The sequence below is a fragment of the Macrotis lagotis genome, chromosome 1 (assembly GCF_037893015.1).
Source record: "Macrotis lagotis isolate mMagLag1 chromosome 1, bilby.v1.9.chrom.fasta, whole genome shotgun sequence".
Classification (NCBI taxonomy): domain Eukaryota; kingdom Metazoa; phylum Chordata; class Mammalia; order Peramelemorphia; family Peramelidae; genus Macrotis; species Macrotis lagotis.
The window spans coordinates 717394270-717421534 of NC_133658.1; positions in this window are offsets into that span (position 1 = coordinate 717394270).

The following is a 27265-nucleotide window of genomic DNA, read 5'->3' on the forward strand; positions in this document are numbered from 1 at the left end:
GACTCAAGTATCTGAGGCTGGATTCAAACTCCCATCCTCCTGAATCCAAGGCCAGTGCTCTATCTACTTTGACGCCTAACTGCCCTTCTTTCCTATAAATTTCCAACTCAGAGTCCTTCTTTTGTTTCAAGATATAGTTCAAGTGCCATCTTCTAAATAAAAGCTTTCCTGATTCCTCCTCTCATTCCTAGTTATTAGAGTCTACCCTCCCTATCTTGGACTTATTTTGTTTTTATACTCACTGTATTTATTCTGCATATCTCACATATAAACCTCTTACCTGGTATAATATAAACTTTCTTAGAGTAAAGATTATTTTATACTTTTTATTTCCTTACTTGATTATTATTTATTGATGAATCATGTAGTAGAAGGGAATAATATATGAGAAAGAAAGGTGGGCTAAGTGTCTTCTTCAGTTCCAGGATATTTGAAAAATCCTTTGTTGTGATAAATTTTTACCCTTTCACCTTCCTCCCTGACCTCTCCAGAATAAGACACTGTGGATCCTCCTGGATATTCTCTCCTACCTTCATTGCTCTTGTGAAATCACACTCTTCTGATTCTCCTCCAATCTTTCATTCTTTTCCTAGTTCATCTGTCTAATACTCTAAGATTGGTATTCTCCAAATTTCTTTCCTTAACTCTCTTCTCTTCTCTGTCTTCCCCACCCCTTAGTAACATGTATTTTTGTAGTTTTAAATAACATATCTATACAGATTATTTGCCATCCTATTTTTCAAGCCTTGACCTTCATAACATTGTGTCTCCAGCCCTCTGCAAATATCTTCACTTGGGTATTAAATAAATAAATAAATAAATTTAATTAAGTTAATTAATTTAATTAAATAAATAATCATGAGCAAAACCTGAACTTTTTATGTTTTTCCAAAAACTGCTTCTCAATATGACTCTACTTTATTCTTGTTGTCACTATTAATCTGGTCTCCCATAGTTGAATCTGTGATATGTTGACTCTCCATGCTCTCTTACTTTTCATGAATAGTCAAATTCCAGATGCTGCTAACTCCACCTCTGCAATATTTCTTATACTCATCTCTTCCTCTCCCTATTATCATTCCAGTATATACCTTCATTGCCTGTCCTCCTTTAATAGTCTCTCCAGAGTATTTTTATGTCCACACTCTTATTTAACCACTACCACATTAATCTTCCTTATGCCCAAATCTGTTCAGATCACTCTTCTGCTCAAAAAAAAAAAATAATATGTCCTCACTACTTACTGAATAATATTCAAAATCTTTAGCCTACTCCTTAAGGATCTCCAAAATCTGGTGCCAATCCACTTTCCCAGACTTATGATATACCTCTCCTCTTCACCTGCTTCATGCTCTAGTCAAACTGGACTATCCATCATCCATCTTATATACCCTATTTTTGCTGTCTCCAAACCTTTCTTCATGTTCTTTACTATGCTTTCATCCCTCCCTCACACATTCATTGCTTGTTAATATTTTACCCATTCTTTATAATGCAATTCAAATACCATCTCTTCTATTAAAATTTATCCTTGATCCCTGTCACCTGGAAATATGTGAAGTGATATTTCCTCCCCCAGGACCTCAAATAACATTTTGCTCCCCTCTTATGCAGTGATTATCTACTTTTTATTTTATTTTATTTTTTCCAATTAATGCAAAGCTAGTTTTCAGTATTCATCTTTTTGTAAACTTTTGAGTACCACATTTTTCTACTACCTTCCCTTCCTCCCCCCCCTCCTCATGGCAGTGAGTGATCTGATATTGGTTATATATGTACAATCTTGCTTAATATATTCCCTTTAAAACCATAGCTATCTATGTATGTGTCATATATTAGCTGTAAACTTCTTCAAGGCAGGAACCTTGTCTGACCCAAACTTTATATCACCTTCATTCACAATCTAAGACTTTCTTCCGCACTCAGTAGTCCCTTAATAAATACTTGCTAAATTGAATGCATTGGAAAGGAGGGTAAATTTAATTTGTAAAGAACAGCTGAAAGTCATTTGAAAACAAATCTGCTGAATAGGGTAGATGATTGCTCTGAATAATAACATTTTGGGTTTAAAATGAAAACTCTATATCAATGAGTGGGGAGGGCATTTTATAGACTGAAAATAGAATTCCATATTTAAAAAGGGAATATAACTCTTGTTTAGTCCAAATACCATTGTTTTCTTGATGAGGAAACTGATTCCCAAAAAGGACTTCTGGAAATGTTTGGAATAATTAGTATCATTAGACTAATTTTCTAGCTTCCCACATTAATTTGATGTATAACTTTTTTATATATTTGTTTAAAGGGAAAAGTAGTTGTATTACTATAATGTTCCATATCTTATTGAGAAAATATAAAGTTGAGGAAACAATTAATTTTTCTGATGTTTTCCTTAAAATTAGATAACTAACTGCTTATAGGTGCACTGTTGATGCTTGAATACAGGAAAAACCATAATTTTGTGTAGAAAAAAAATCTCAGTGTTGGAACTCTGCCCCAATATAAATCTACAAAATATAACTAAGCTATAAGTTAATAAGTAAGTTCTAGGGACTTACTTGAGGATCTCAGAGGAAATAACTTACTCTGGGTTACCTAGTAACTTTTGAAGGGAAGATTTGAGCCCAGGTTTTCCTGATTCCATGGTGAGTTCTCAAAACCCCATGTCAGGATGCAACTCTGTTAGCACATTTAGATAAATAGTTTATTAACCTTATGATCATTCATACATACATATATATATATATATATCTTGATTTTCTCCATTCCATGAAAAAAACATGATAGAATAATAATTGATATGCATGATAGGATTAACTTCCTGAAAATGACAAGGCATGTTAAGCCAAGAGGAATGAGGGCATCTCAAGAATTAAGTTCTATAGAAACAAATAGAAATGTAACTAGATAGAAAAGAGGAAACTCCCTAAAGAAACTGCATAGAAACCACACTGGCCAACTGGGATTTTCATAAGGTATGTATGAGAGATAGAGACTAGGTAACCAAGAGAGAGACCTGCAACAATTCACTTCATTGGGAGATAAATTTGCTTCAGAAAAAAAATAAACAATTGCTGAATTTTATGTCTTAACATTCATTTGTCTAAAGCATAGATATGACTCAGGATCTAAGAAAAGTAGTTTCTGAGTTAATTTGACTCCAAGTTTTAAGATGGTAGTTGCTTCTTTGCATATGACAAGCTGGAAACCATAGAATGAATGGGGGGGGGAATAGTCTACGGTAGTGATTTGCATTTGACAGTTGGAGAACTCTTAGATTAATTGCTGTGTTCTGATTATGGGAAAATGCAATACACCTGATTACAAATTGAAGGGGAGAATTTAGTTACTAACCCTAAGCTTTAGGTGTGATTATTTAGAGAAGAGCCAGATGCCAATAAGAGTGAGATAAAAGAAGGGATGGAGTTCAGATGTGTCTCAGAACCTTTTGGTCATTTGTCAGCCGTTGAGAGGATGAAGTGCTCTCTCCTGCTACTGAGAAGAAGAATTAGAAGGAAGAGGGATTCCTCTAGTACGGCTGTTTACAGAGAAAATAAAGGAGAAGAGTAATTATGCTTCTCTCCTTTGTAATTTGATTTTGAGAAGGAAAACAAATGAGATCCTTTCCTGTGTTGCCTCCTGATTTTGCTGTCAGGTGTCCTCCAAAGGAACAGAGCTGGAGAGGCTTTGGTTAACTTAGGGTAAAGGTGGGGTTTTTTTTAAGGTTTTTGCAAGGCAAATGGGGTTAAGTGGCTTGCCCAAGGCCACACGGCTAGGTAATTATTAAGTGTCTGAGACCGGATTTGAACCCAGGTACTCCTGACTTCAGGGCCAGTGCTTTACCCACTGCGCCACCTAGCCACCCCAAGGTGATTGTTTTTAACCTAGAAGAATATAACACTCTTGAATGAAAGTATCATCTTGATAGGGTAGATTCTACAGTTATTGTAAAGGCGTCCATCCGGTTGAGTAGAGGATCAGTTTGAAAACCAAGACTCAGAGCAGACCTGTTGCATCAACTAGAGGGCTGAGGTACCCCACCCAGGAAGGGAAGGAGGGCATTTATATAGCGCATACTATGTGCTGGGCAGTTGACAAAGAGCGTCCTATTTGATCCTTGAACAACATTGTAAAGCAGGCACTGTTATTGCTCCCATTTTACAGCTGAGGAAACTGAGGCAAACAGAGATTAAGGAGCAGCTGGTAAGCCTCTGAGGCTTAATTTATCAATGAAAGCCTCTGTTTGAATTCGGAAACTAGAATCAAGTTCTGGAATATAAAAATGACTTTTGAATTTATATTTATTTATATTCTTTTGTTTTTATGATATATATCACATATAAATGTCATATGTCATGTAAGATATATGATACATATCACATATATCAATAATATATAACATACATGTAAATATGTTATTTACATTTTTGAAATATAAAAAAGACATTCGTCTATAATGGTCTGGATTTGAGGCTGTGTTTGGCCTCCCTAGAGAAATGCAGATAAATAACAGCAAAGTAAAGAAAAACAACTTTTGATAGACTTAAGAACTCTGATCATAGTAATGACCAACCATGATTTGAAAGGAGTCGTATTAAAATATGCTACAGAAAGGTAATGAACTCAGGGTACAGAGTTGTTCAATATAGGGATTAGTTGGGGGGGGTGCCTATGCATAACTAACCCAAACATTTTATTTTTTTTCTTTGCTTTTTGATAAAGTTGAATGGGAAGTAGAGGAGAAACTAGTGATGAGATTACCAAAATAAATAAGAAGACAAGAAGGGCAAAAATAATGTAATAGAGAATTTAAAAATTCAAAGAAATTTTTAATTATAAAGAATAGAATTTGTAAATAGAACTTAGCTTTGAAAATAACATTGAAAATTAGTAGCCTTAAAAAATGAAAATAAGCTATTCAAAATAGACATATTCAGAATCTCAAGTAAAAATCCTCTTTTGTCTGTATTTTTTAAATATGGAAATGCTTATATTACTTGGTTTAGAGTAAATCTAGAATTTAAATTTTTTAAAAGAAAATCATCAGAAAATGTTTGCCTATTTTTTTTTGTATTTTTGTCAGTGAAACCTCATGATGCATATATGGATCATTCTCAAATACTTTATAGAGATGAAAAAGGAAACAAGAGTCAATAGTAATTGTTACCCTCTCAATCACCATATTTTTTTCCAATTCTTTATATTATCATCTTTGAAAATTGATTTCCTTAATGGTTTCAAAATTATGTTGTATCTACACACAGGTTTGTTCTTAATCTCATCATTGTATGCATTTGATGGCTGTTGAGAGTATAATGGAGCCTGGAATTATAGATAGAATTCAATAACTCCACTCTCATTGATGAAAATAATCTGTCAGGGGGATTATAATAAATCTGTTATATATTTTTTAACTGTTTGTGGCCTTTCAGTTGTACTGTTGGGATTATCTGGATTAATTAGGCCTCATGCCAATCTTTAGAGTTGCTTTCTCTTTTATCCTTTTTACAATTTTATAAAGTATTAATTGCTCATTATCTCTGGTATCATCCTGTATAGTATTTTGCAAATGAGTGAGAATATATATTTATTATAAAATGAGTTCATATTCTGATCTAACATTGCCTTTGCCCTCTCTATTAACTTGATGAGGTTATTAAGTGTTGGCTAGTTGATGTGACTGTAAGAAATTATAATAATCCATATTGATATATTTCCTTTGATCTATTTCCTATGTTCAGAGTCAATAGCATTCTTCAATAGGTCATGTTAAAACTGGAGTAATTAGATTCAGTGTGTTCTAATCATTAGCAGTTCTAATTTGGCATTGATTTTGACATTTGCTCTAATGAATGCATAGTCTGTACATTGATAACTGATTTGGAAATTGTTCTCATATGGGTAATGAGTCATTTCCTTCCTGCTAAGACTTAATCAGGTTCATTTTTGTGATGTCATTAAGTCAAATTAGAAGAAAGAATATCTTATTCTCTTCTTAAAGTATTCAAGATAAGGGGTGTGAGGCTTCTGTATAGTCCATAAGACTTTAATCCTTTGATTTCTTAATTTTGTCCTTATTTTACAACATTTTTTTACTACTGTTTCCTATCCACACCTTTGTATCAAAATGGCAAGTATTAATATAAATGATGACTTAGTTTGGAAGATACTGTCAGGTTATTTACAGAAGTTTACCACTACTCATTCTGTGCAATCAATGGTAGTAAAGAAGCTGCAATTATTTTCACAAGTTTTTTCTTTATACATATGTGGATTACTGCAAGATTTGGTGTCCAAATAGCCCACAAAGGGTTTTGGGTTTTTTTTGATGCTAATAATGAGAGAAATGAAAAGCAGAACATTTAAGGTCTTATCTCATTCTGTAAAAACTATAAAAAAATGACAAAAGATGGGGATAGTCAATGACCTTGGGATGATAGACACACTAATGCTGTATTGGAAAATTAATTAATTTGTTCAACCATTCTGGAAAAGTAATTTAGAATTATACTTTAAAAATGCCTAAAATGTTCATATTCTTTGTCCCAGTTATATAGCATTGTTAGTTGTATAACCTAAGGTGGTAACAGGAAAGGAAGGGAGGAAGGAAGGTGTTCATGATATTATTTATTCACAAACTCATAATTAGCTGTTCATACTATATACAAAGAGGGTTGCCCCATATATATAAAAATATTTGCTGTAGCACTTTGTATGATTGCCAAGGAATAAAAATGCCTGCCTATCAACTGGGGAAAGGCTAAATAAATTTTAGCATTAATATTATCAATGTAATACAATATTATAAATGGCATATAATATGCTATTAGAAAGGATGAATATAAAGAATTCAGAGAAATCTGGGAAAATATGTGTGTGTGTGTGTGTGTGTGTGTGTGTGTGTGTGTGTGTGAGACCAGATGTAGAGTGAAGGAAGAAGAATCAGGAAAATATTAGTTATCCCTTCTACATCACTAGGATTCAGGGCTAGGTACATCTTGATCTAGAAAATCCACATTAAAATTTTTTGGCCTTCCCTTCATACAAGAGAAGCAGTCTGCATTATTATGATTTAAAAGAGAAAATATGTTAATGTTATATAATACCATAAATATATTTTATGCATTTTTGAGTTTCTAAACTTTTTCTGTGTCATCTACTAACCTCTGTAAGTTCTCTGACTTCTACAAAACTTCCCCAAGTTTTCCATTTAATTTCCTATGCTGACCCATCATATATCAAAAGGAAAAGGAAAGTAGTGATGTGAAAGATATAATTGTATATAAAGTTAATACATCAATACAAATGGGAAACTAGAAAAAAAACCTGAAACCTGAAACTGAATATTGTATAATATTGCTGAATATGTCTGTTCCAAAGGATATATGAGAAAAGAAAGCAGTTCAGCAAAACTAACATATCAACTGAATTTGACAATATGCAGTGTTCCATATTCATAGTGTCCCACTTTCTAAAATAGGGAGGGAGAATATCATTTGTTTTTGATCCTCACAACCTTGTGAGTTAGGTAGTACAAACAATACCTTTACAATTAGGAAAACTGAAGTCCTGATAGTGTAAAATCACTTGTATGAGGTCCCAATGGTAGTAAGTAGGAGAATTGGGACTTGAAACCACATCTTCTGAATCCAAACCCAGTATTCTCTCCCTTAGACCAATTAAAATCACCTTTCAATCTCCTGCTAAAAAGCTTCTTGGGAATTTCACTTCTGGTAATGATGGTTTCAATGATTCATATCCTGTTGGGAGAATTGAAATTTAATCAAATAAGAGTAACAAATATAAAATTGCCTAGGTTTTTTTTCCCAGTATATGTTTCAGTATCCATTGATTCTCTAAGGTAGAAAAGCTTCTTTGTTTTGTTTGCCAATTGTAGTTGAATATCATAATATTAATAACCCAGTCAAACACTGATATAGGCACCACCACAAAGAGTGAAGTGTTTAACAATATTACTCATTCATTAGACAAATATTGATTGAGCACCTACACTTTTAACAGTTATCACAAATAGTACTCATAATGAGTCATTGAATCTTAAGCACATGCTCAGCCAAGATGTTAAGAGTCATTAGGAACTGCTTAGCAAAATAATAATATACTATCTATTATATATAGGGAGATAACCTGTTTTCGGCGTGACATATGTCTTTACTTGACTTTCCGGTAGTGATTAGGTAAGAAGGGATCTTAAAGGTGATTTAGTTATCTGATAACTTTGTCATATATTTAAAAGGAAAAGCAGCTTGAACTAGCAGATTTGCAGTTTCATTTTCAGTTATCTTTTAAATTGTACTGTTATGGAAATGCTTGTTTTATTCCATAATTTTTAAAAAAATGCTGACAAATAAAAAATATTTTACTTTCATAGTAAAATGTATTTATACACACAATTTACATTTAGAGCTGAGACATAATAGATCAGCTATTTCAACTTGTTGATTTTATAGATGAGAAAATTGAGTACAATTCAAATCAAATTCATTCATTATGGTCTTTTTTTTGTTTACTGCTTTTATAACTGAGTTCTTGAGTATAAACCTATAGCCGTGTTCTAGAAAGAATAGACTTTTTTTCAAAAAGAAAATAAAGAGAACTACAATCCATGAATTTTCTAGTTCTTCTCTGTTTACCATTAGTCTAAGTCTTTAGTTTTCCACATTATTACTATATTTAGATATCTACAATAAATGGCATACTGGAGCCATTTTGGACTGCCCCACAAGGACCAATTTTTAAATTTTCATTGTGAGCATTGATATCTCAGAAATCAGTTACAACTTGAGGTTTGGTTGCTTGTTTATTGTTTAGTTTTAAGAAAGTGATGGAGAAAATGTTAATGCAATTAAACTTAAAATTGTGTCAGGCATACATAACCTCCCCCACCCCAGCAAGAGTACCAGTTAAACATTTACCAGAACATACAGGCCTATATACATTATAGAGTTCTTTATCCACTACAACTACTATGTATAATGGGGGTGAGTTATCTCAGAATTTGAGAGACACCGTCAGTGTTCCCCTTGAAGTTTTTTTTGTGAAAGATAAAGATGCCATTTCCCTCTATTTGAATCCTGTGACTTCAAGTAAAATTGAATGACTTTTCCACTCTCAAATGCTTTGCACTTAACAGGTGATTGAGAAATGAATTGATTAAGATGTCATTTATTTAACAATTTGTCTTCATACTTCCTTCTATTCCTTCTTGTTTCTAAAGGAATCCAAAAGAAAGTTGATAACAGTTTATGTAAATCTAAACTTGTCCCCCCCCCACATGATTTCCCATTAAATTACCACTAAATGCATCACAACAGTATTACTATAGTCATTTTATTTCTCATTGGTAATGCCTATGGTAATTGCTACTAGAAGAATTCTTTGCAGTTTTCTTACATACAAAACCATTTTCATTGACTTAGGTATCAACAATTAACTCATTAGATTAAAACAAGGAGTCATTGAAAATAAACAATTTGTGAGGAATTGCTAGCCTAGGAAGACTAGACCATTAAGCCTGACTGGAAAAACGATTGAACGACAAATTATTTTGTTGACTTTTTCCTGGATCTCTGTATTTTTGTTTCTCTTTATACTATCTTTGGGGAGAATCCAGTGGATTACCTAGGAAACTATTAAACCTGTAAAGATACAGTCTACAGTAGTAAACTAAAGTAATGATAGTTTTGCTTCCTGTCAGTAATAGATGCATCCATGAAAACACTCTGTAAGATGTTCTGCCCATGTCTCTGTCTCTCTCTCTCTCTGTCTCTCTGTCTCTCTCTCTCTCTCTCTCTCTCTCTCTCTCTCTCTCTCTCTCTCCTCCCTCCCTCCCTCTCTCTCTCCCAGAGGTTGAAAGATTCTGACAAGTTTGACAATTCCAATTTATGTGCATATTCCCCAGTTGAAGGACATTTACTTGATTTCCAATTCTTTGCCACCACAAACAGGGCTGCTATAAATATTTTTTGTACAAGTGATGTTGTTACCCTTTTTCCATCATCTCTTCAGGATATAGACCCAGTAGTGGTATTGCTGGATCAAAGGGTATGCACATTTTTGTTGCCCTTTGGGTGTAGTTCCAAATTTCTTTCCAGAAAGGTTGAATGAGTTCATAGCTCCACCCACAATGTAATAGTGTCCCAGATTTCCCACAACCCTTCCAACAATGACACCTTTTCCTTCTTAATATATAACTTTAATCCTCTCTCATCTCAAGTCTTTTGTTGTTCATCTATGAAAAAAAAGAATGACTTAGGGAGAAGGAGAAGAAAATTTCTAAATTTTCACAGTTGACCCACTTGTGGACTATATGTAACATTTATACTTTAAAAAAAAGGAAACTCTAACATTACAGTTATTAAATCAATACTGATTTATGTGCCACTAAGTATCATATCTCTTTACTTCCCACCTCCTAGGACTCCCTATCCCAGATCCAGAGTCAGGAGACTTGAGTTTTGGTCAAGTAATTGCTTTGAATCTCAGGTTCATCATTTGTAATATAGGAATAATATTGCTTTTAAAGAGACAGATAAAAATCATTGTAAAAACTTAGGCAACATGATAAGCACCAGGGACTTTCAAGGACTTTACATTGTAATAAAGAAAGTCAAATTTTAAAGGGGAACTAGAAAGTAGGGAGCCAGTCAGTGTGGAGATGGAGAGAAGCAGGAAGTAGTATCTAGCAGGATCGAACTGTGAAGGAAACATTTATTAAGCTGAAAAAAATTTAAAGCTGCCTTAAGATTTTGGAGATATCCCATATAAATGCAAGCTATTATTGTCATTGCCGTGCTGCCCATTTTGCTTGCTTTGTCATTAATTCCATGTTTTATTCCTATGTGGTCAATGTACTGAGCAAATCATTTCTTAAAGTATGCTTTTAATGAGTTCTTGGAAAAGAGAGGCTGGTTTGCCAAGTCAACATTGGGTCCTGCTCTAGGATTTTGCCAATGGAATAATTACCTGCTGCAATGATGAAGCGTTCTTGGCTTTACCTTGCAGGTCTGAGTGTATTAGCACACCCACAGCTGTAAACTTGAAAGCAGCATTGAAGAATAAAAGGTATTGTTTTGTGTAATGGGTGTTTTATATTTATTGCATCCAATTAAGTTCTTTTCAAGATGGACAGAACCAGCATTTCTGTCATGAAAGCAATACATCCAATGACATCTCTAAACTATGTTTGGCCTAAGGTGTAGGCAAAGTGTACCAGTCAGGAGAGAAGCAAAGAGCCTCTTCTCAAATATTGCCAGGATCATGGGTGATCCAGGCAGGGATTTAGATTTTCCTCCTTAATGCCATCCTGCAGCAAATAGGAGACAGCTTTTAGCAGGTGACTGAGAGTTCCTTCTTTGTCTAGGCTGAGTGCTACCCCACATAGGGTGAGATGCTAATGAAGTCTCTTGAGTTAATTTTATATTTTTTTCCCATGGAGAAAAGCCTATTTATACCTTCCTTTATTAATTATTTGGATATTCAGGTGAAAGGCTTGAGGGAATTTTAGATTTTAATTGCATGGACAGTTGCCCAAGTTTTTCCTTTCTTGTGTAGACATGGTCATGTTGACATTGCGTGGGTTGTTCACTCATCCTGCCTGCTTCATTCACTTTTCATCATTCAGCTAACTGGAAAATCCTGCTGTAGGTTTTGTTCTTGCCAATGTGGCTGGAGGGTTGAAGAGAAAGAATATCATCAATCCTATAAGAGAGATGTCAGGAAGGATTTTCTTTTAGCCTTTTCTAATTTTGAAGTTAAAAAAAAGAAATATCCAGCCTCTCTCTGCAACTCAGAAGTCAAATTAATATTTGAGTCTACAGAAAGAGGGCGAATACAATTGGGATTGTGTCCTTTATTTCCACTTAAGTAGGTTCACCATTGCTTTTTACCCTTATGCAAACTCTGAGGTGCCCAAGTAATTTCCAAAGTTGAATAATATTTTATATGTGTGGAATAATGATATCCATTTCTTGACACCTCTGCTTAGTCTTCCAAGCTATTTCCAGTGGTGAAGTATTGAAGACATTCTTTGGATAACAAAACACTTCTTTTAGTTTCTATCCTTGTCCATCATACCCCTGACCCTTCTTTGTCCATAGCACCTTTGAAAGAAAAATTTGAAGTTGTTTATGTCTGAATTATCAAATAATTACTCTAATGTTCTTCCTTATTGGCATAGTACTAGCAACTTTGAAACATGAGTAAATATGTAATTAATCAGAGAATCTATTACTATCCTGATGACTACAGGAATACAGTTAAAAACCAGCCAAATAAAATGGGTTTAGGATCTAGACTATGAAATATGATCAGTCTAGTGTAATGGAGAAGAAGGCAAGATGTAAAGTCTGGTGATCAGAATTTTTGTTGTTGTTCAGTCATTTAATCATGTCTGAGTCTACATGACTTCTTGGGATTTTCTTACTATCTCATTTCATCCTCACAACCACCTGGAAGTAGTTGTTATTATTATCTCCATCTTACAGATGAGGAAACTGAGTCAGAGGGAACTTGTGACTTGACCAGGAGTTCACGGTTAGGCAATACCTAAGACCTAATTTGTACTCTGGTCTTTAGCATTCTCTATAGCACTGTGCCACTTACTGGCTAAAATTTGAATTTTTAAAAATTATTTTTAAACCTCTTTTTTATCTATACCTGAAAGAATATACTTCTCCCTTCAGTCAATGTTATTGGTATTTTTGTACAGTTGTATTGGACTCTTTATGACTCCATTTGAGGTTTTTTTGGCAGATACTATGTTGGTCTGCCATTTCATTCTCCAGCTGATTTTACACATAAAGAAACTGAGGCAAAGAACATTAAGTGACTTGCCCAGGCTCACACAACTGGGCAAATTTTAGGTCTTCTTGACTCCAGACTCTACAACTTTATCCATTGTACCTCCTACCGGCCCAGTATCAAAGTAAGCAAATCAACTAGATGTTCTATCCTGAAACTGAACTGAGAGGTGGAATGATCAGGTTTAATTTCTGGTTTGTGATAGCATATAGCTGAATTTGCCCATTCTTACATCAATGGACCCACTTAATCAGATCCAGACATGGGGCAGCAGCTGACTTGTTCACTTTCACTCAGCTCTGAATAGCCCCTGCCCTCTCTAAATATGTGTATTCACCTGGACAGGAATTTTCACCTGCTCCTGTGGTAAGAGCCACGACCAATTTCCTGGTTTCAATTTCAGATCTTATTGCCCTTCTTGAAGAAGCATTAAAGGATTCCTGCTTTGTTTCAACATTGCCCTATTAAGAAATATTATGAGGCATGGAAGGAAAAGCTGCCTGGTGGTGGATCAGCTACCTCAGTGACTCTTTCCTTCAAATCAAAGAGGTTTGTGGACTATGACTCAGTCTGAACATGTTTAGGATAGCAAAACTGAATGTCTCTTTGAAGAACCAGGGAAATATATTCCCAGAAAACTAATATTGATGGGGTCCCTTGTGGTCACTTTGACAGAGACAGGGTAAGATGACTTCAACTGAGGCTTAAGATCACAGGTCATGACTCCTTCTTTTGACCCTGACAATCCCATCCAGACCACTCCCCTGGCCTGCTGAACAGTACTATTGATCATGTCATATTCTTCAAGGCTGGGGGGCAAGTCTGAAATGTTTCATTGGAAACATTGGACTCAACCGTGCCAGACTTGACCTCTATTCCCTGTACTGTTGCCTAAAACTAAGAAGAGAACAGGTCACAACTTTCATCTAAATGGCTGAGGGTGGTTTGTTTTGGTCACCGAAGCTCACATTCACTTGCCATTTTACTTTGCTCCCTCCTGGAGTGGCAGTGGGAATGAGCAAGTGTGCCTTCTCATCTGTGTGATGGACCCTCCAAGAGGGCACCAGACTGCACTGTCCAGTCACTGGAACCCCCACCTCCCTTGGGATTAAGGCTGAAAGCTTGTTGCATCTAGGTTTACCATGTATCCATACATTTGGATTCAGCCTCCTATATATGTTATATAAATAAGCACATGCAAGTGTGTAAATGATGTGCATGTTTGAGTGTGTGGATAAATATATGTAGATATTTTCCATGTGTGGATGGGTACATGTGATGTTTGTCTTTTTTTTCTAAAAATAAGAACATGACATCAGGCGATGATGTCGTGACAAGTATCTGAATTAGATTTGAGTCACCAGCCTCACTTTCTGGGTCCAGTGGTATGAGTCAGGACAACTGGAGATGGTCCTGGATGTGAAGCTATCAGAGTTAGGTGACTAGTCCAAGGTCACACAGCTAGTAAGTGTCTGAATTCGAACTCCTATCCTACTGACTCCAAGGCCAGTACTCTATCCACTTTGCCACCTAGCTGCCCATGGGTACATGTATGTATATGAGGGTCACCCTGTATACTTGCGGGAATGCATTGTATAAGACTGTAAGGGCATATACATGTTCTCATGCGTGTAAGTATGCTTATATACACATGTGAAAATAAATGTGCAGCATATATATGTATAAGTGTATACACATGTGCAAGCTTTATGTATCTTGATAATTGCATAATCATTATATAGGTGTGTTTGCATGTGGGTATATTGCAATGTTTAAGTGAATGCCTTATGTAAATGAGGTTATGGATGTGTTCAGGGATATTTTGTGTGCATCTATTTTATGTACGCTTGCTTGTGCACATGTGTGGACACATTCATGGGTTTGCATGGATAGTGTGTTCCTATGACAGTAAATGCACATGTGTACATGACTGGCCTCTATACTTAATGTCCTTGTCTACTTTTATATGTTTTTATTTGTGTGAGAGCATACTTGTGTATTCATTTGTACAGAGGTGTGTTTGTTACATGATTGCACATATGCACACATGTGCCTCCACAAATTTTATACCTGAATGCACATACATATACACATGTGCACATACATGCCAATGGGTCCATAGAATAATCTGCACTGTGTCTGTCACACATGTGTATGAATGGTACAGTACCATTTGTGCACTTGGCTACACTTAGACCTTCACACCCTTACTTATGGTTGACACAATATGTGCATTTTTCCTCATGTGTGAACTGGTATAATCAGTCAGTTCATCAATAAACATGTATTTAGTGCCTATTCTGTGTAGATACTATGCCAAGTGCTGACCCACGCATGCACACAGCCACCACATTAAATGTGTACATATACACACTGACACATATCATTTGCATGTGCATCTTTTGTGTCTGTGTCTCTATGCACATTATGTGTGCTATTCTTTACCTGTGTGTGCAAGATACTATTTACCTTTATGTGTGCATACATGTAAGGTGAGTTTATTCCTGCATGTTAAAGTTGTAAATGTGTATGCAAACATTCTTGTTTGTCCATGTGTATTTATAAGTGCATTGAGCTTTTTTGTCAGTATAAAACTATCCAACTGTTCACAGCGCATGCATGCAATGTGTTGTATGCACGATTATTGTTTGTATGTATACATGTTATGCCTTGCAAAGGTGTGGCTGTGTTTGTGTGTGCATGTATATTTGAATAAATACATGGTTTCCTGTTCACTGTGTGCACATGCATGTACATTTACATGCATATAACATGTGGCTGTCTTTGTATAGGTGTTTGCCTACTGTATTTGTCTATTGGTTGTATGCATGTGTATTATACATATATATATATGTGTATATATATATATATATATATATATATGTTTGCTTGGACCTGTTTACATGAACATATGCATGTATGTATATCCATCTAAGAGGCTGACTATTGCACAATGTGCAATGCAGACATGCACACAACACACAATATTTGAATGCATACATAGGTACTCATGCACAATTTGTTTTGTGTCCTTTCCATTTGTATGAGTATAGTCATTGTGTGTCTTGTTTCCCTGATTGTTTATTTTGCTTAGATTCATATTGTCATGATTTCCCTATATTTAGTTTTTTAAAAAGATGTCTTAATAACATAACTCTGTCCTCATAAAAATTCAATAAATTTCACAGACCACTTTGTTCCAGGCCCAATACTTAGTAATCAGGAAACAGAACTAAAAATTGCACAGTCTTTGCCTTCAAAGAGATTATGTTCAACATTATACATTCATATAGCAAATATTTGGATGTATTATTATTGTTATTATTAGAATCTGGATTTTGTTTTTATATTTTCTTTATTCCATTAAGTCTAAACCATCAATAATCAATAAAACCAGCTCCAATTTGTAGCCTTTACCAATTTCCATTGTATAAATGAAAAATTTCTCAAGTGGTTCAACTAACTCCATCAACCTCCTGCAAGTTATACATTAAAAACTCCTTAATCATCAGTAGTTGGAGGCAACTTAAGTACCCTGACTCTCTCCCAATCACCCAGATATTGTATAACATTTCTTGTTTGCAAGGTACTCTATTCTCTTTTAACATTTCTTAAACATTTTTTTAGGGTTTTTTTTTTTTTTTTGCTAGGCAATGGGGTTAAGTGGCTTGTCCAAGGCCACACAGCTAGGCAATTATTAAGTGACTGAGGCTGGATTTGAACTCAGGTACTCCTGACTTCAGGGCCAGTGGCCTATCCACTGCGCCATCTAGCCACCTCTCTAATCTCTGTTTTAAAAATATTTTCCAACTTTTTTTAGTTGTTTTTATTTTTGCAAGGCATTGGGGTTAAAGTGATTGCCCAGGGTCACACAGCTAGGTAATTATTGAGTGTCTGAGGCAGTATTTGAACTCAGGTCCTCCTGACTCCAGAGCCGGTACTTTAAGCATTGCGCCATCTAGCTGCCTCTCAAAGTACTCTATTCATGTGGCAAAAGCCCAGAAGTGAGAGTTAGAAGACCCTGTTCTTGCTCATAATGTAAACCTGGCAAATTATTTAATAACTGTTTTATAGGGGTATATTGAACAAAAACTATAAAAGCTCTCTATAAAAATATGTTGTATTATAATTGTCATACACTGTAAAACATCTTTATATGGAAAGTCACTGCCTCATTCCATGTTTTGCATAGAAGTAAAGTGAGATGAGAGGAAAAAAGTTTTGAAAACTTCAACATTGCTCACAATAAAATAAGTTTTCTTTACTATCTACCTAAAGTGGTAGTAATGAGTCAGCTTCACTGGCCTGGGGAAGAATAGAATTTTCCTTATCAATAACAGCAGAATAAGTAGCAGACAGAGCACGATATTTTCCCAAGTTATTTGAGTATCAATATAAAATGATTCTAGTTGCAAAGGGGAAGGAGTTGCTATTTAAAAAGTGACTTTTTCAATGTTTCCCAGTTCTTCAAACAGTTTTCAAGAGTTTTGTATTGTGACTTTCAGTAGGTACCATCCAATGTGAGGTGAGGCTTCAATGAAGCCTCTACTTCCATTGAAAAGTCTGCTTTCCTGGCTGAAATTTCAACAGTTGAAATGAGCAGTGAGCTGTAACTTGATATATAGAATATCAACCACCTGGAAGAAAGTACATTTCAAAAAGCATAGTCCTAATGAGCATTGAACCCCATGATGCTGCAGTTACGGATGACCAGATGTGTTCAATTCCACATGAGCTCAGATTTTGAGATGTCTACTCTTAATTGGCAGGGTGGCTGGGTGGTGCTAAGCCTAGCATCAAGAAGACTCCTCTTCCTGAGTTTAAATCTGGTCTCAGACACTTACTAGTTGTGTGATCCTGGGCAAGTTGCTTGACCTGGTTTGCCTCATTTTCTTCATCTGTAAAATAATCTGGAAAAGGAAATGGCAAATCACTCCAGAATCTTTGCCAAAAAAATCCCAAATGGGCTCACAAAGAGTCACACAAATAAAACAACAACAAAAACTCTTAATGGTAGCAGACTAAACCTTGAGTTTTCACCAAGGTTAACCCCCTACCACTGCATCTAAACAAAAGCACAATTATAAGTGTCACTCATGCTTAGAGAATCTTCATTTTCTTCAATATGGATGTCACTTCAGACTGACATGAATTACACAATCCTCTAAAATTAAGTTTAGGTGTTGAGAGTTTTTGTGTCCCAAACTTCATCACCCTGTGACCAGGCTAACATTTCAACTAGGTTGATCATAGACATAACTTCTATCACTGGGTTCCTATTCAAAGACATCCTGGCTGGGTAGGTACTTCCTAGAATTTATGCAGTATCATCATGGATAGAATTCAGGGTCTCTTCCACACTAAGATGAGATTTCATGGTTATTATTTGTAACATCATGATTTATTTGTACATTAAAAAGGTTGGAGGGGGGTACACTAAGAGGTCCTCAGAACATTATATTGATAGGTGAATATGTTTTAATAAACATCTAGTGCTTCTCCCCTGTAGAGAGGCATGGAATATTACAACACTGTCAGACTTTGCTGAATTGCATTTTTTATCCCTTGGGTTTTTTTTTTGCTTTGTTTTTTCAAGGCAATAGGATTAAGTGACTTGCCCAAGGTCACACAGCTAAGTAATCATTAAGTGTAAGAGGCTGGGGGAAGCTAGGTGGTGCAGTGGCTAGAGCACCAGCCCTGGAGTCAGGAAGATGTGAGTTCAAATCCAGCCTCAATCACTTAATAATTACCTAGCTGTATGACCTTGGACAAGTCATTTAACACCATTGCCCTGCAAAAAACCAAAACAAACCCCCCCCCCAAAAGTGTCTAAGGCTGTATTTGAACTCAGTCCTCCTGACTCCAGGGCTGGTGCTATCCACTGTGTCACCTAGTTGCCCCTATTCTTTGCTACAAGGGACAAATTGTTAGGGGATGAGGGAGAGATATTTTCAGAAATGAAGGAGATGTAAAAAGAAAAACTCAATGAATTTTTAAGAGATGATAAGAGCAATATTTCTCTAAGAAAAGTTTCATAACTCCCCTGTATTTTCCCCACTTCAACTTTGCCTCCTGCGTGGGCTTCTTGAATGGTCAAAATAAAAGTGTCAATAAGCAGTTTGTTGTTGAGGTGCTTCAGTCATGTCTGACTTTGTGACCCCATTTGGGATTTTCTTGGCAATTATATTGGAATGGTTTGCCACTTTCTTTTCTAGCTCATTTTACAGATGAGGAAACTGAGGCAAACAGGATGAAGTGACTTGCCCAGAGTCATACTTGCTAGCATGTGACTCAGATCTGGTAATCCATCCATCCACTGTGTCACCTAGCTGTCTGAGTATTCTGTACTGGTAGTTTTATGTAGAAAATAGTGTTAAGGGAACCCAAAGGAATGTAAATATAGACCTAAGTACGCATAGTGTGGAATCATCTTGATAAATATTTCTGTAAAAATCTTTATACATTTTATAGGCGTTTACCCTATTTAAAAAAGGTTCCTTTAGGGAAAACTTCACAAAAGGTGGCATGTCACATGGCTATAAAATTGTGTATACTCTTTGGTCCAGCAATCCACTACTAGTTCTGTATCCCAAAGAAATCATAAAAAAAAGGGAAAAGGACCTACATGTGCAAAAATATTTATAGTAACTATTTTTATAGTTGCAAAGAATTAGGAATTGAGGAGATGCCCATCACCTGGGTGAATGGCTGAACAAGTTGTGGTATATGAATGTGATGAAGTATTATTATGCTACAAGAAATGATGAGCAGGCAGATTTCAGAAAAACCTGGACTTACATGAACGGATGCTAAGATAAGTGAGCAGAACCAGGAGAACATTATAAACAGTAATTGCAACATTCTGTGATGATCAACGATAATAGTTAGCTCTTCTCAGCAATACAGTGATCCAAGACCATTCCAAAAAACATGTGATGTAAAGTATTATCCACATCCAGAGAAAAAAACTATGGAGTCTGAATATAGTTTGAAGCATGTTATTGTCACTTAATTTTTTTCTTTCTCGTGGTTTTTCCCTTTTGCTCTGATTCCTCTTTTACAACATGACTAATATGAAAAAATGTTTACCATCAGGTTGCTTGTGTCTTGGGGAGGGAGCAGAGAAAGGATAGAGGGAGAAAAATTTGGAATGCAAAATCTTACAAAAATGAATGGTGAAAACTATGTATATAATTGCAAAAAAATTATTCTTTTTTTAGAAAAAGTAAAAAAGAAAGAGATGGGGTATTTGATCTGGACCTTGAAGGACTAGTAGACTTTCAACACGTAGAGAAGACATTTTATGTGGGAGAAGAAAAGAGTGGAAGTATGAAAGTGAAATAAGAGTATTTTGTGACTATGTATGGTCTATCTCCTTACAGAGATTCAAGGGGCATAATGGGACATATATATATTTTCAGACAGACAAATAAAACAGATATTCTACTTTTGGATTGAGTGTCTGTAGCCTGTATAGGTCAAGACATGTTTGGGGAATAGTAAACAATCAAGTATGACCAAATTATAAAGAATGTGAAGAATGGTAAAAAGAATATTGTAAAACTAGATTGAAACACTTATTTCATCACCATAGACAGAAGGGAGACAATGAGTACTGAATGTTACATATGAACACAACGTCTATTAATTGTGCCCACTTTGTGACTAAAAAAAAAAAAAAAGACATGTGTCTGTGAAATATCTGGAATTGTATCTGGTGTAAAAAATATCCCTGAAAAGTTTAAAAATTTAAAGACAGTGCTTTGCTAACATCAACAATAATCACAAAAAAAGATAGCTCAGAACCAGAATACAGAGAGCTTTGAATGCCAGCCTAAGTAATTTGGAATTTATTTGATAAATGATGATGTTCAATGAAATTTTTTTCAGGGACTTATAAATAGCAATAGAATAAATTCCATGGGGAGAGGTTGAATGTGGGAACTTCCAGTAATAAGGGTAATGGGAAGTTTATAAAATATTTCAGTCTTAACAATTGAAGATTTGGTGATTGACTATAGCTAAAGATATATAAGAATGAGGAGAAGATGGTTTATGGAGAGATAATTAGTTGAATTTAAGAAACAAAAATAAGAGTAAAGCACTGAGGTAAAAAATAATCAGCAGGAAGTTGGAATTGAAGATTGAACATGGGAGAAATATATGAAGATAGAGATTTGGGATCATAAGTAGAGAACTATGAGAACTGAAAATTGGAAGTGGATGAGATAACCAAAGAGACTATATTGAGAGAGAAGAGAGAGTCAAAGACAGAACCTGAGGAATTCCAACAGATAGAAGAGTTCAGAAAAATAAGAGAAACTGTGGAGAAAACAAACAGCTGTCACAGAAATGGTAGGACTAAGCTAATGCAAGTATTCATGGAATCTAACAGAGCAATGATTTTTCAGGAAGAAATAGGGTAGCTGGGAGCAGCTAGGTGGCACAGTGGATAGAGCACCAGCCCTAGAGTCAGGAGTACCTGAGTTCAAATCCTACTTCAGATACTTACAATTACCTAGCTGTGTGGCCTTGGGCAAGTCACTTAACTCCATTTGCCTTGCAAAAACCTTAAAAAAAATAAAGAAAGAAAAGAAATAGGGTAGCTAACAATGCCAAATGCTATAGAAATTGGAGGAAAATTAAGACTGAAAAAAAAAGGTCATTAGATTCAGGAGAGCATTTGCAATAAAATGGGGAGGCTGAGGGCTGAAGAGAAGGTTGGAGTGAGAAAGTGAATGAACTATAGACTAATTTTCTAAGTTTGACAGTACCCTTCCTGACAGAAAAGGCAAGGTGAAGAATGAGACTTGTTTATGGACGTGATCAATGTGAGAATTTGTTTTTCTGGACTGTGCTTATATGTCACAATAGTAAAAAAAAGGGAAAGAGGGGTGGCTAGGTGGCGTAGTAGATAAAGCACCGGCCTTGGAGTCAGGAGTACCTGGGTTCAAATCTGGTCTCAGACACTTAATAATTACCTAGCTGTGTGGCCTTGGGCAAGCCACTTAACCCCGCCCCCCCCAAAAAAAAGGGAAGGAGAAGAGGCTAATGATAGGGTTGCTAAAAAAAGGAAATAAAGAAGAGTCATTGTTGAAATTTTTTTAAAAATGCATGTAAAAGATGAGGAAACAGAAAAGCAGGATAGTTTTGAAAGTTTTATGTTGAATTTATTAGAAGGAAAAACATTTACAAGACAAAGATTTGAAATTTCATGTACAATCCTCTTTTCTGTTTTACTCTATATATGGAATGCTCTTTTTATTTTGTGCTTGAGGATTTTTTCAAAAATGGTTTTATGTTTGATAAAAGGAAAAAAGGGAAAAGAATGAGGATGGTAACAGGCTGTTGTAGGATTTTTTGGATTGTTTGGTCTGAGTTTTGTTTTGTGTTAGTAAAGGAAATGGGTATGTCTGCAAGCAATGGAGAAAAACACAATGTTGAGGCAGTAATATTTTATAGATGAGAGTTTAATATCTCTCATATACAAAAATCATATTTTGTTGCTATCTATCCTCTCTCTTCTTAATAGGGAAGTCATATCCTCTTGCTTTTCTGACAATAGTTTTCTTAATGCTTCACAAACAGCCAAACCTGTCTTGAGTTAGTTTTTGGGCATCTGAAGAGAGAGGCATTCATTGATGGTGATATTGTGGGTTTTGCTATGGTCTTTTAAAAGCATTCAGAGTAGCCCTTAGCAAACTTATCAGCTACACTAAGAAGTTTCTAAGGCTACCTATAATGCTCTATACCACTGGAAACTGTATTTAGATGGACATGACTTTAAATTAAGTTTCCAAGTTTATTGCAATATTTTATTTTCTGCTCATAAGATTTCCAGACAACCAGCTCTGAAGCTGAAATCTGGCACATAACCAACAGTTTTTATTGCAAAAAAGGAAACCAGTGTTATTCCTCTGTAGACACTCTAACTTCACAAATCCATTGAGTGTATATTTTCCCCTTTTTTTCATAGCTATGATCTGAACTAACATTTGCTACAGAGGGTACTATAATATAATTGCAAATAAAAAAATTAATTTGCTGTAAATAATTGATAAACTGACAATAAAGAATGTGTTAAGTGGCCTACTATGGCTGAGGTTTCTACCTCTTTCTCCATATGTGGGTGAAACAAAGGCTTGGATGATTTAGCTAGTAATGGTATAATAAAATCCATCCTGATTCATCATAGTTATGAAGAAGGAGCATTCAGATGTTTTAAATTTTATTATTGACCAGAGGGAACAATAGATTGGAAGTTAAACACCTTGGTACTTTGGAATTGAATCATGGTTCTCCCATTTGCTGACTTGGCAAATTAATTTACTTCTTTGTACCTCAGTTTCTTCATCTGTAAAACAAAGTTCCATCACTGTATGGAATTTTGAATCATTTTAGAACGATAAATGAAATAAAAAACAAATAATTAGTGATGGTTGCTTTTTTTGTATTTTTTCCTTTTATCTGAAGATTTCTAAGCACAATAAATAAGGATTTTACTGATTGCCAGTTGCTGAGATCACAGTACAACAGCCTTAGACCTTTTTTTTTTACTATGGCTTGTAATCAAATAAAAAGAATATTTCCATATATATAAAGTAAAACAAAAAGAGGATTGCTCATGAAATTTCAATTCTTTATCATGAACATGCTTTTCTTCTAACCAATTCAACATATAACTTTCAAATCTGTCCTACTTGTCTATCTTTCCATCTCACCTTCTGTTCTTTTCCATACATTTTAAAAAATTTAACACATCAGTAATTAATTATCACATCAATAAAAAAAATTTTAAAAAGGCATTAGAAATATCCAAGTGTTGGGCGGCTAGGTGGCATAGTGGATAAAGCACTGGAGTCAGGAGTACCTGGGTTCAAATCTGGTCTCAGACACTTAATAATTACCTAGCTGTGTGGCCTTGGGCAAGCCACTTAACCCCATTTGCCTTGCAAAAACCTAAAAAACAACAACAAAACAAAAAAGAAATATCCAAGTGTCACTGTCATTCTATTTTCCAAGTGTCAGAAGGAAAATGCCAAACTATCTCAATGAGCAGTGCTGCATTGTGGAGACAAGGGTAAGAGGCTGAACAAGAGAATCATAGCAGATTACCAATAATCATTATGGATAACAGACATCGAGATCTCTCTCAGGAGTCTGAAATTAACCTATATTTGATATGCTTAAGGGCATGGGAAGTGAGAACTTCATGAAATGGGCAAATTGTCCAAGTCAATAAGAAGTAAGGGACACTTGGTTAGAAGAACTCAGTCAGGAGGCAGATTTACAGACCAAGAAAGACAAGCAGAAAAACCACTATGAGTTACCAGCTCCAAAAAAACCATACAACAGTGGAGTGAACATTCAACTAATAATCTAAAGACCTAGTCCAGGTCTTGGTGGTATGATCTTTGACAAAATCATTCAACTTTCTCATATATATATGTGTGTGTGTGTGTGTGTGTGTGTGTATAGAGAGAGAGTCTCCTATTATTCTCTGATTTTCCTAAATAATTCTCCAATTAAAGTTTTCTTCATCTATTTTTTAAAAAAGTCAGTTAAATTATATTTAATGTCTTTTACAGTTCTAATATTTTAAAATACTTAACGAAGTTCTGACTTTTCCAGAAGCATCATATATGTTTCTTATTGAGGCAGAAACTAATGAAATGTTGAGGATAATCCAGAGCCCAAAGATGAGGGCAAATAAATAAATTCACCTGGATAGAAAAGGAGTATTAATTAAATGTAAATTAGTATCAAAATACTACTTTCATTGGGCACGTTTGATGTGACTCCTTTATATAGTAACCATTCCTTCTAATTGAATTGAGGATAATCTTTCCTTAAACTGACAGAATGAGATTCAGATTCTCAAACTCATTTTTCCCCTAGGGAATCTTTTACTTTGATTCCTTGTAGGGTATTCTAGAAAGTGACTCCAAGCTTCTAAGATGTCTTCAATTTTTTCCTGGACTATGGCAATTCTCAACATTCACTTTAATTTGAAATCGAGGGTAATACCACACAGTACATAATTTTAAAAATGGTTTTTAAAATAATTCTTAGAAGGAATTCTTGGTCTTGAAATTGAATATAAATTATAAGCCTTATTGAAAGTGAGCCATAAGGGCATTTTGTGTAGTTTACATGACAATTAGATTATCCTTACTTGCAAGGAAGATTTTAATAAGCATTGTTATTGTAACATATTTCTTTTGCAGGGATGTCACATTGAGTTGTTAGTCAGAATCAACCTGATTATGCTGCATGGTAATCAATAGTCAGGAGTTAGGGGAGTATCTATACCAAGCATGTAAAGACTTCCCCTGTCAGAATGGGCAGATTAGATCGATTTGTTCCATTGAAGATGGCTGAGTTCTTAGAGATTGATCAGATATCAGAGATGCCAAGGTCATCCACGGTATCCTGGGCCATTGCCAGGCTTTTTGACTTTTATCTTACTACTAAATTTTGATGACCCTGGGAAAGACAGTGAGGCTGAGGACTGTGCAATTCTGCCTCACTTCAAGTCAATTCAAACTTATTTTATTTTTATTGTTTTTTTTGAGGTGCCCAGGGTTACACAGGTAGTAAGCATCTGAAGGTAGATTTGAACTCTGGTTCTCCTGACTTCAGGGCAATTACTCTATCCACTATGTCACCTAGCTGCCCCAAACTAATTCACTTTCCAGCCCAGACATCACCCTGATGTCATTGGTCCTCTTCAAAAACGAAGGACAAATAACAACACCTCTGGGATCAACTATAAAATCTTCTGTTTCAGATTCAAATCTTCTGTTTCAGATTCAAATCCCTTCATAACCTGGTCCCTTCCTATCTTTCCAGTAAAAAAGGCACATGCCATCCTGTTGCACTCCACCCCCCCACCCCCCCAACCCCCACCACTTCACACCCAAGGCCCTCTATTCTGGGCATTTGTCTTGCTCATTTTCCATTCCTGTCTTTTGTTTTCTCCATCATCTGCCTTCACTGTTTGCCTTAAAGTCTCAACTCAAGTTAAATCGTCTCTAACAAACCCTTTTGGATCTCCTCTAAGGGCTAGTGTTTCTTTCTGGGTATTATCTCCCATCTATCCTGTCTACTTTCTGTTTGTTCACAGTTATTTGCATGTTGTCTTCCCCTTTAGATTGTGAACTCCTTAGGAGCAGGAATCTTTTTTTTTAGTTTTGGTCTTTGTTTTTACAGTTAATAGCATATTGCCTAGTATATAGTTGATGCAAAATAAATGCTTGTTAACTGATAACTTTTGGGCCCCTCTGTAATAAAGATTCTTATTCTGGGTTCCACTTAGGACTCCTAAGAAATCTGTAAGTAGATTTTAAGAAGTCCATGAACTTGGGAAAAAAATCATATTTTTGTCATCACTAATCTCTAACCAAAAATTAGCATTTCTTTCAATTATTTAATTTAAATTTAAATTTTTACTTATTTGTTTTTCCAACAACATGCAAGAGCAGTTTTCACTAATTATTTGCGAGATTTTATATTTTACATTTTTCTTCCTCCCCCTCTCAGAAAGCAATCTAATATAGCTTTTGTATGTATAATTATGCTAAATATAGATCCATATTAATCATGTTGTGTCTTTCAATTATTTAAAAATATTCTTCTGTGAATGGATTGAGCAGATTGCCAAAGGCAACTAGATGGCATAGTGGACTTCAGGTGGACCTGGAATCAGAAAGAACTGAGTTCAAATTCAGCCTCAGACAGTTACAAGCTTATGTATAACCTTAGGTAAATCACCTGGTTTCAGATTTCTTAACTATAAAATGGCGATAATAATGGCCCTGCTGTGAGAATCAAATGAGAACATAATTGTAAAGTGCTTCACAATAATAGTGTCTAGCACACCTTTCCCTTCTTAAGTTGAAAACCTCTACTCCATATGAAAATGTTCAGGGTTAGAGGCTAAGGCTTTCACACATTCAGAGCTCAAATTGATGATAAAAGCTTGCAACCACCTTTCTAAAATAGAAGCTTCCTTACCATGCACACTTTAGATTATATATATACATAAATATGTACATATATAAATATGTATATATATGTGTATATAATTTAGATTTCTGATTTCCTATCATGGTCAGAACAAAAGGTTTTGGAATAAAAAGGAAAAGGTATATATACCAACTTTTTCCATCTTTATGAATTTTCCGTATAACTAACTATAAGCTTTATAAACTACCTGAGAAAAAAAATCAATAAAATAATAGTTGTGTACACTCCAATATTTCTACCCAAAGTCTTCACTTTCTGTTGTCAAGGTACAACACAGGTGGAGAAAGGGAAGGGGGTGGGAATGCAGAGACTTATTAAAGGAGTGATACTTCACAATAGCTAAATTTGGTTCATAGGGTGAATGAAAATGATATGCTACAGTATTTCCAATGCACTGATCATGGAAAACAATATC